Here is an 11,703-nt window from a genome sequence, read left to right as displayed (position 1 = left end):
TAGTCCAGCTCACAGGCTTGGCCTACCCCACAAATGGATCTGCCCCATGCTCAAGACCTACAAGCTGTGACAATGCAGGTAACTTTATTTGAAAATTCAATAACAAAACTCAGAACAATAGTGAAAGAAAGGAGGGTGGGCCAGAAACCTGGTTGGGCAAGTGAGGGAAAGAGGTCTGGCGCCTTCAGGCAGCCCTTATAAAGGTTCCTGGCCTGGCCCCTTCTCCCACTGTTCCCCATTGCCACATCCCAACATTTCCTGATGCCCATAGGCACTGTTCAAGGTCCCTGGAAGTGTAGGGCCCGTAGCACATGCTACATGGATAAACCATCCCTGAGCCAACCTACAAAACATTAATGAAACAGAAGGGGGGGGGATCCACTTATACCTAATACAGAAGGCCACACACCAGTATTTATATCTATGAGACAGGAATTTCTTGTTCCAGGATATGTGATTTCCCTGTTTGCAATATTGATATATTTATACAGCAAAATGAATGAGAATTCCTCTCACTCCTCCTAGACTGTATTTTTACTTCTCCCCAGATCTGAAGTGCAATAACTTATCTACCAGAGAATGTAATTTCACTCACCTCTTTATATATAGCTGCGGTCTGAAAGATCGTTTACTAAATACATGGAAAAAATAAAAATAGCTCTTTGTCTACAGCTTGAAGGTTTTGGGGGTGGTTTCTACCCACAAATCTATCAACAGATTTTCACGAATACATCCCAGAAAGTTGAGGCAAATACACTGAAATCAAACAAAAAGAACTTGTGCTGTGTGTGTGTGTGTGGGAGGGGGGGGGGAGATTCTTCCCCATTCCAGCACACACACACACACACACACACACACAAAATGCATTAATTAACACATAGCCAAATCTGATTGTCGGCAGCTAGAGTAGTTCAGATTACAGATGTCATCATAAATATATCATTTAAACTGTACACCTTCTTGAGGTTGACTCAGCCTTCCATCCTTCCGAGGTTGGTAAAATGAGTATCCAGCTTGCTGGTGTGTGTGTGGGGGGGGTAAACGGTAATGACTGGAGAAGGCACTGGCAAGGCCACCCCATATTGAGTGTGCCATGAAAACGTTGGAGAGCGTCACCCCAAGGGTCAGATATGACTTGGTGCTTGCACAGGGGATACTTTTACCTTTTACAGCTTCTTGAATCTTGATCTAATGTTTAATGCCAGTAGAGATTATGAGTTACTGGCATACATGTATATCGACGGTCATTTAAGAATAAAAATCATGGAACTAAGGGCCACCTCAACCACATTACAAAATGTACTGAGGAGTCTGAAAAATTAAAACAATGTACCATAATGGATTAAAATGTCAAATCCTGATAAAGGAGATGAGGAATTTACAACAAATTTACCACCTCTACTCCCCTTTTGATTTTAGGTTGAAAGATGGATATTCCAGTTAGCATATGTTCCAATTAGCTAGCTTGGTGGAGTGGTTAAGAGTGACAGCTTTAATCTGGCAAGCAGGGTTTGATTCCTCACTCCTCCATATGCAGCCAGATGGGTGACCTTAGGCTTATCACAGTCCTGATAATGCTGTTCTCATAGAGCAGTCCTGTCAGGTTTCTCTCAGCCTCACCTACCTCACAGGGTGTCTGCTGCTGGGAAGGTGATTGTAAACATTTTGGGACTCCGTTGAGTAGTGAAAAGCAGGGTATAAAAAACAACTCTTCTTCATCTTCTTAGTTCAGCAGTGGAATAGGCTGCCTAAGGAGGTGGTGAGCTCCCCCTCACTGGAAGTCTTCAAGCAAAGGTTGGATACACACTTTTCTTGGATGCTTTAGGATGCTTAGGGCTAGTCCTGCGTTGAGCAGGGGGTTGGACTAGATGGCCTGTATGGCCCCTTCCAACTCTATGATTCTATGATTCATCTTCTTCAGAAGAGACCCTTCACATACCAAGTCAGTAACCCTCTGAATCCTAGGTCTATGGCACAATGTCAGTGAAAGGCCTGGGCCACTTTGCCTTTTTTATTGGCTCTACAAGGCAACTGATGAGGTACTTTGTGAAACAGGGTGCTGGACTAGAATAACTCCTGGTTTGATCAAGCAGGCCACACATATGCTCTCATGAAATATTTCCTTTAAAAATCCTTAATTGCAAGAATATGGCTTTGTTTTGACCCTGATTATTGCCATTACTTCCTTGTCTACTTTTGCTTGGCTATTATTTGTTCTTTTTAACTGCTGTTTCTTCCTGGGCTAGACACATGAATGACCTGAGTCGATCAGGGAATCACCACAGAGAACTAGATGAAAACAGAATCTGTTGTTGCCAGTCAGAATTAGTGATATCCTGATCTCACTGGCAGCCCATGGAGCCAAATACAGAGTAAAGGTATTTACAAAGCAATTACCCAAATATAGTTGGGTTGCATACATACTAATATTTCTACAAGTGCAAGGACTTACACAGGTACCGGATGATTTTCCTGCCTCCTGTCTCCTGCAGCTGCCCCAAATGATAACAAAATCCTGTTCTGGGAAGGAAGAGTCACAAAGAAACAAAATTTGGGGTGGAAGTTTTGGTTGCTGAGAGAAGGGAAGGGGGGGAAAGCATGCAAAGAACTCCGTGCACCTCCAGAGTTGTTAGGATATGAACCACCAATTGGAAGTGTTCCAAACTGTATGGCTAGTGTCAAAATGTAAGCAAGTTGATTTGTTGTATGGATACCATTATGATGATTGAACCACTATACTTTCACTCTTGCTATGTCTGCTAGTTACTGATATACTTTCTAACTACGAATGAAGCTTGCTACTGGCAAAACAGAAATGAAACTTGACTTTAGGGAGCATGCTTTATATCACATGTTATATCACATGCAGAATCACTATGGAATGAATAGTCAGTGTCCAGTATATGGAGCATACCTATATATTTTAAATGAAATGCAAAACTGTAATTCACAATAAAGTTGCTAATCTAAAATGAAATGGGTCAGGAAGAGCAAATATATGGCATTGCTAGCTTAACTGCCTTCTGTGGAGAGGAGAGTTTAATAGAATGACCAACTTGCCAATCTGGAAATGCTGTGCAGTACCTCAAGACAAAGCATATAGAGGTCCTGTACAGACCTTCAGTTATGAATACAGTGAATACGTTGATTCGGTCCACTGGTCTAATCCTTGACTTCTGCAACCTCTGTAGAATATTTGGCATAGATCACTATGTACACAGAATGGTATAGATTTAATTGTCCCCAGTGCAGAGCATGTAAAGGATATATGGTACATTCTCGCTCCGAAACCCCCCCCCCCCAAAAAAAAAACTTTGGAGTAATTATATGTGAACTGAAATACAAAGGGGGGGGGGGAGAGAAAGAGAGAGAGAGAGAACAGGCTGTCAGACTTGCTTTCCTTAAATAGTACCTCTGATATAAACCCTTTCAATATTTTGCATGCCCAGTGTGTGCCATGAGAACAGCATTTGTTTAATCACCGTGTCCCATCTCCTCATGGAGGAGAGGGAAAAAAAGAACTTTTGAAAAGATGGCAGTGCATGGGAGAGTGTTGAAAGGTATTTCCTTCAATCGCAGGCATGGCTGCCATAGGTGGGTGAACAAAGCCATTGTTCTGTTTGGTCAGGGTAGTTGCCCATGCCAGACAGCACATGCCAAATCATCTGTCACAGCTCAGAGGCTGCTGCCCAAACCTCATTCACTTCATAAGAGAACTGTTTGTCTCTGGGTAATGCTTTAAGCCGGACGCTGAGGTTTCCAGGGCATGAGAATTCTCAATCTTGAAAAGTGAATAAAAGGCCACTTCTATACTCTGCAGGCAAGGAGAGACTCTAAATTCCCTCTGTGTAGGCTTCTCTTTGTTTTGAGTCCAAATACTGTCTTAGATCCAAGCCAGCCCAAACAAAAGCTGATTATCTCACCTTTAAATAAAGGGATTGCCATAGAAAACATTTGAAGCTGTGGAGAATCTGTGGGCTGCTCTTGACCAGCTGAGAGGACAGTGTTGCATGGGAAATCAAAGTGGAGGTGGGAGGAGGAAAGAACTGCTGCTGAATTTGCCGTATGGTTTCAGCAATGTATGCTTATATGCAGGAAATCATTTATTGGCCTTTGTTTAATTCTTTCCCAGGCTAAAGTGATGGACACAAATGGTTGGAAGGGAGCTGCTGAGACAGTGGCAGAGCTGTCTTTGGACCCATTCTTTCCCACTAAGTGTGATTCCACTTGGTATGACCTCTGCTAGTCGTCAACCCTTTCAGATGCTAATGATGAGAGATTCACTTGGCCTCACAAAACTCACTGGCAGGAACTGGTTACAAAATGGAGAAGGAAACAGAAAAGCTAACACAAATGGTGACTGGTTGACAGCAGCAAGTATTGCATGTTAATACTCAGGAGGCAGGTGGAGGAACTTGAGTGTCTGTGTGTCTGTGTGTGTCCATGTGTCCACAAGGCTTGAAAAAAGGTGTTCCCCTTCTAATCCATGGCTTAGTTTAATCATGTTTCTCCTTTAAATGTGTCCTCTAAGCAATAAATAATTTATGAGGCTTACTTAAGGTGACCAGATTTTAACACTGGCAAAGCAGGACACCATTGACCGGAGGAAGGGGGTTCTTGATTAAAAATTTGGTCTATATGGAGCAACAAAAAGTTTCATAGAAAGCATAGAATGCAAAAATCTTTCCCTCTTAATAAAGCAGTAAGAGGGGTTGGGGTGGGCCGAGTCCAATTGGCCTCTCCATGTGTCAGTCCGCCCCTTGTGCCCCTACTGGACAGCACACAAAGCGCACCGCCCGACCCCACCCTTGCACTAGCCATCGAGGCAGAGCACCAAATGCGCGGCTGCCCGCACAGCCGCCTCCCCCCCCATGGCCTGGCTGTCTCGAGGTGCCTCCCTGCACGCCAAGAGGACCCCACCTAGGTCGTCCCGTGATTGCTGCAATTTGCAAGGTACCCCCAAATGTCCCTTCAAAAGTGGGAGAATCTGGTCATCTTAGGTTTACTAGAAGATATAGTTGAATGTATGAGCCCCCTTTCTTTTCTTTTCCCCATGAAGAGCTATTTTGTCATTGAATATTTTCAGTTGAAATAGCCAATATGAACAGTTGTCATAATGCACCAGGCATGTGCATTTGGCTAATACAAGCCAAAAGAAATCCACCCCCTATTTATTTTTAAATATTCATTCAGCTGAGGGTTTTTTTTCCTTTTGTTTTCCCAGCTATTTGAAATGGTTGCCCCCCCCCAAAAAAAAAATCACAAAAATATTCAGGATTTTTTGAGACTACTAGGGCAGAGTCTGGACTTACTTTGCTTATTCCAGATCGCTTTGAACTCAGGTCTTCCTCTTCGCCTCCCTCTCCATTGAAACAGGAAAGAGTTCTGCACATGGATAGGGTAGTTCAGAGGGGGAGGGGAGCCAAGCCTCTTTCTTTGTTTTCTTGAAGGGGGGGAGAGGAGCCAAGCAGGGAGCCTCTTTCTTTTCTTGGGGGGGGGGGAGAGGATCGAAAAAGGCAGAACAGGGAGAAAAAATCCAGGGCCGACAGAAGTTGAGAGAAATTAGGGGCTTTTCCTTTAAGGCAAGCTTGTCACATGAGCAGGTGTAGCCTATCAGAAGTTCTCTACCACGGAGCTTGCTTTCCCAATCCGGATTTGAAAAATATTGAGGGTTAAAAGCACTCTGATATCGCACAATAAAGGTAGGGTCAATACTTCTTGCTGCAGAAGGAAAATTTAAATCGCCCAAAATCCAAACAGAAATTGCATTCTGTGTAGAGGGCAGGGACTGAATCAACCTGGGATTGGAATAAAAGCTCCGTGCAGTTTACATCTAGGAAGCCACAGTTAGAGTGCCTTTAAAGAGTTGTCAGTCACTTTAAGTGCCTTTGGAGTGAACTGTCCGAATAGAAAAGGCATTTAAAGGGATTGAGCCCTTTCAATTCTTTTGAAGTTCATTCCCAGCACCATCATTTACATTTTAAAGGCCTCCTTTAAAGGTTCCCTTTAAAGTTTTAAAGTGCTTACCCCCTCCATTGGAAACAATGGAGAGTGTGAGCACCTTCTTTAAGGGCTCATAGAATTGGTGTATGTATGTGGGGGGAGTTCTCCAAACTTTTTCAAACTTGAGGGGGGCGGAGTTCAGAAGAGGCACTAGCAGCTTACTAGAATCATAGAATCATAGAGTTGGAAGGGGCCATACAGGCCATCTAGTCCAACCCCCTGCTCAACGCAGGATCAGCTCTAAGCATCCTAAAGCATCCCAGAAAAGTGTGTATCCAACCTTTGCTTGAAGACTGCCAGTACTACAAATATGGTGCCTCTACCACAAAAAAGCAGCCCCTAATACCCCCAGATTGATTTTGCATCATTGCCTATAGGGACCACTGACTATAATGGTCCCCATAAGGTATAATGGAACTGGAATAAATATGGCAATCCTGAATATTTACTGAATCCACGTATCACACCAATGTTGGGATTCAGAAATAGCAGGAAATACCAATATTTTTATGTTTCAATATACCCAAACTTGAAAATATACCATGACTTTTTTTTTGCACATCTGTAATACGCAGAGATATGACAATTGAGCATCAACCCTACAATTCATTGCAAGGAAAGCTTTCATGAACAGAGGAAACTGGGTGCCTATATAAGGTAACCTTGATTTCATCATATTTTCTGCTCCAGGTAAAGGTAAAGGTAAAGGTATCCCCTGTGCAAGCACCGAGTCATGTCTGACCCTTGGGGTGACGCCCTCTAGCGTTTTCATGGCAGACTCAATATGGGGTGGTTTGCCAGTGCCTTCCCCAGTCATGACCGTTTACCCCCCAGCAAGCTGGGTACTCATTTTACCGACCTCGGAAGGATGGAAGGCTGAGTCAACCTTGAGCCGGCTGCTGGGATTGAACTCCCAGCCTTATGGGCAGAGCTTTCAGACGGCTGCCTTACCACTCTGCACCACAAGAGGCTCTTATTTCTGCTCCAACATATCACCAATTCACAAAGCAGTTCTTTTTTCTAGAGACATACCCATTATTTACTAAAAGTATTTTATATAATTTTGCTATTAGAAATAAAATAGGTTACTTAAAAAAACTGCCATAATATTTAAACCTTATAAAGCAGCTAAAGTAAGCAATATAGAAACCATCAGATTAAAACCAGCAAGAAAACCTAAACAGCATTCAATTTAAATCTCAATTAAGATCAGGTTGTTAAGATTACTTACCATCTAAAATGGCTGCAGATTGTTTTAAAAGCTCTTAAGAGACATTAAAATGTTTGTGGAAAGACTTATCCTGACCTCTAAATACAGGAGATATGATACCAGAAATCAAAAAGCAAAGCAAAAAGATTCCCATTTATGCTGTTTTCTGTTGAATAAATGAGGGAACCTGTAAAGATTTTTCCTCCCGTCCTTTTGCTTTTTCGAAAGCCCGTATAGACTGATTACGCTTGGGGAGGAAAGACCGGGCTGGCAGTGGCATAGAATCATAGAATAATAGAGTTGGAAGGGACCTCATGGGTCATCTAGTCCAACCCCCTGCACTATGAAGGACACTCACAACCCTATCACTCATCCACTGTAACCTGCCACCCCCTTACGCTTTCACAGAATCAGCCTCTCTGTCAGATGGCTATCCAGCCTCTGTTTAAAAATTTCCAAACATGGAGAACCCACCACCTCCTGAGGAAGCCTGTTCCACTGAGAAACCGCTCTAATTGTCAGGAACTTCTTCTGGATGTTTAGACGGAATTTCTTTTGAATTAATTTCATCCCATTGGTTGTGGTCCGTCCTTCTGGGCCAAGAGAAAACAACTCTGCTCCATCCTCTATATGGCAGCCTTTTAAATACTTGAAGATGGCTATCAAATCCCCTCTCAGTTGTCTCCTCTCCAGGCTAAACAGACCAAGTTCCCCCAACCTTTCCTCAAACCTCTTGGTCTCCAAACCCCTCACCATCTTTATTGCCCTCCTCTGGACACACTCCAGTTTGTCTACACCCCTGTTCAACTTGAGTGCCCAAAACTGAACACAGTACTCCAAGTGAGACTGAACCAGAACAGAGTAAAGTGGTACCATCACCTCCCGTGATTTGGACATGATACTCTGTTTGATACAGCCCAAAATCCCATTTGCCTTTTTAGCCACCGAGTCACACTGTTGACTCATGTTCAGTGTATGGTCTACTAAGACTCCTAGATCCTTTTTGCACATGCTACTGCCAAGATAAGTCTCCCCCATCCTATACTGGTGTGTTTGGTTTTTCCTACCTAAATGCAGAACTTTACACTTGTCCCTACTGACGTTCATTTTATTCAGTTTAGCCCATTTCTTGAGCCTATCAAGATCATCCTGTCTTCTGCTTCTGTTTTCAGTTGTGTTTGCTACCACATCCTGTTTAGTATCATCTGTAAATTTAATGTATCCCCTCTAAACCCTCATCCAAATCATTTATAAATATGTTGAACAACACAGGCCCCAGGAAAGATCCCTGGGGAACTCCACTTGTCACTCTTCTCCAAGAGGATGCTGAACCATTAACAAGTACCCGTTGGGTATGATCTGTCAACCAGTTATTGATCGAACTGACAGAATTAGGATCATACTGCATTTTACCAACAAGTCAACAAGAATATCATGTGGAACCTTATCAAAACACTTTACTGAAATACAGATAAACTTTGTCCACAGCATTCCCCTGATCCAGCAAGGTAGTCATTTTCTCAAAAAAAGAGAAATCCCACTGTGGCAGCATTTCCCAGGGGGACGTATTTTGGCATGGAGCTGGTCCATCTCTAAAATGTGTCCCTCATAGGGATGCAGAAAGCAGCGTGCCAGCTTGCACCATATTACTGCTTCCCCCATGTGTTCCTCATAATTGGCGGAGCCTGCTCTTCCGCTACAATGTTCTAGCAGCAGCCTCTCTACTTGTCTTGTTTCTTTCTCACTATCCTATATATCAGCCAATCTTCCTGAATCCCTCCCCCATATGTTATTCTTTCTTTCCTTCCTCTGACACCCTTTTCTTGGGAAATTTCTGTGCACAGCTGTCCACCAGTAGGAAGCCTGAAAGGATTTGCAGAAGGCACCTCACTTACCCCTCTAGCCCCGTCCCCACGCTATTGCCTCTTTCTATCCTCATTGGTTTCCAAGATCTTAGTCTGAAATTCACACTGGCTTTCATGTGGTGGCTGGTGTTGAACACTAGATGAACAGCCAGACCCAGGTGAATTACGGAGTTCTCATGGTAGCAAACGACCAATGGTTACTGCTAGATCTGGACCAAATGTATCTTCCCTCAAAGACCAAAATAGCCCTGAAAAGAGCTCTACCTCCTCCTGCAGCTTTTTACTGACAGAAACCAAGGCATGAAGATCATAAGAATGGGCTTTGAAAGGGCTCCCCCCTGGCCACTTCCCTGTGGGGTGCAGAATACTTCCCCGCGGGGCGCAGTGTGCTCTGTGGCTCGCCGGAAGGCCCCCCAGCCCTCACTGCCCCAGCGAGGCCGTAGCCTCCCAGCAGCCCACACAACACACCTGGCACCTCGCACAGGTGTGCTGTGCAGACCGCAGAGAAGGCCTCCCTGTCCCCTCCCCCCCCCGGCAACATGCAGTTTACCCGGAGGCCTAGCCTCCCATGATGTGCCAGTGGGGCAGGCAACTCCTGGAGGCGGGTGCTCCAGGGGCTGACCCAATCTGGACATGCCCAGCTTTGCTGGGCATATCCAGATTGGCCCACTCACCCGGACACCACCCAGACAGGGGTGGTGTCCAGGCCCGGACAGGGCCCTTTTTCTTTTACACGTGGTCCTTTTTCCTTTATATATAAGACTTATGGTTAAGATGAAGGGTAGAATTAACCCTCCAGAATTTTGTGCTTTTTGGGAAATTGAATCTAATTTGTGTATCTTAGAGTGCCATTCTTATATGTTTTTAAAACTTGATTGTTGGGTTTGCACATTTGGATTCTTCTTGCTATTGAGTCCAAGTGTTTGGATTCTTCTTGTGGTAGTGTGTGTGTGGTAGGTCTATTATATGATGATGATTATTAGGCTTTGGTCTCCAATTGGAGGTATTAGTAATATCTGAGTTTCCATTGTAAAGTGTAAATTTTGTTTTGTAGGAGATGCTAAATGTCAGTAGATGAAATAACTGAATTACATCATTGGCAGGTGGCAACAATGGGTCATGACCATGAATTTGATTAGATCTCCAGAGAAGTCATCTTTGTAAGGGATCTCTTGAGTGACCTGGGAAGGTTGGCTATTGTCCTAACAGCCAGGTTATTAATCAAACCAGAAAGTTGATTAGCCTCAGAGAGACACAGAACAGAGCCTTTTTAAAAGGATATATCAGATTTCCCACGGGAAGGCTACTTCTTCTTGCAATAGCCTCTTAATTGTATGTAGTCTGAACTTAGTTCCCTTACTTTATCATCAAACATGAAGCGTAGATATCATAGAGTCTAAGACTTGGGGGAGGGGGCGTTCTAAAAGTAGGCATTCCAATCATGGGATCCTGGGAGTATCAACTGACATTATGAGATTTTGTTTTGGCCATGCTAGGTTAGTTGCAACACAGCATTGTGAGGACATTTCCACACATCAGTAAAAATAGTGTTACGCCAGCTGAATGGGGTAGCGCTAAATATTATCATACCCCCTGGCCACTCCTCATAATTTTGCTGTCTTTCTCTTGTCTGCCACCTTTTTGTGCTTCTCACCCTTCACAAATGCTGCTAGAAATGGTGAAAGAGAGCCACGTGCTTTATACGTGACTCTCTTCCATCTGTCAATCAAGCCAGGCAGCCAATCCCCTTTCTCCATGTTTTAAAGACCCATAATGCCTGCTAATTTTTTTAAAAAACTCATACTTCTCCATTTAAATGCTTATGCATAGATGCATAGTGCTTTTTGAACGCCACCCCTTATGGAATCATGAGTCATTAGATACTTTTAAATATTAATCTTGTTCCTGATTTTTTCGGGGGGGGGGGGGGGTTTAGAGAGGCATACTTTATGTCACAACTTTGAAAAAAATACTTTTATTTCTGGCATCGCGTGCACACTTGTCCACCTATTCATTGTTCCAGGCGATTCTCCATTTTTAAAAAGCAATTTCCATCCCCTGTAAGAAGAAAGAGGAATGTGGTTGCAAGAATGGGACATTGGAAGAGGGGGTAGTATTTCTTCCCCTCCATACATTTCTTTGGCTGGTGGCCTGCTGGTTGTCTGCTGGGGGATAGCACTTTTTAGGTTGGTGAATCCACTTTTTGGGATTCTCCAACTCACACTTTAAAATGGTGGATATAGCAAGCAGTTTGCTTGCCAGACACAGAATTTTGGCGACATCACATGGAGCGACCAGAATATAGCATCTTCAGAGGGTAAGTATGACACTGAATTTATGGCATGCAGAAAAGCCCTTAGTCTCTGTGTAGTAACTGGACCAGATTTCAGTCGTCGTGGAGCAAAACCAGAAATCAGTCTTCTTAAAGAGAGGGAAGAGGACAGCTTGAAGGTATTGCTTAGATGCTCAAGGTCAGTGAGATAAATGGTTCAAGGTTGTGAGTCCCTTGCCTTGAAAACCTTAAAGGTTCAACATAAGTCAGCTGTGACTTGATGGCAAGATGATAGGTAGGTAGGTAGGTAGGTAGGTAGACAGACAGACAGACAGACAGACACCCTTAACATG

This window comes from Paroedura picta, chromosome 1 (genome assembly GCF_049243985.1).
Source record: "Paroedura picta isolate Pp20150507F chromosome 1, Ppicta_v3.0, whole genome shotgun sequence".
NCBI lineage: Eukaryota > Metazoa > Chordata > Lepidosauria > Squamata > Gekkonidae > Paroedura > Paroedura picta.
This window is presented reverse-complemented; position numbering follows the sequence as displayed.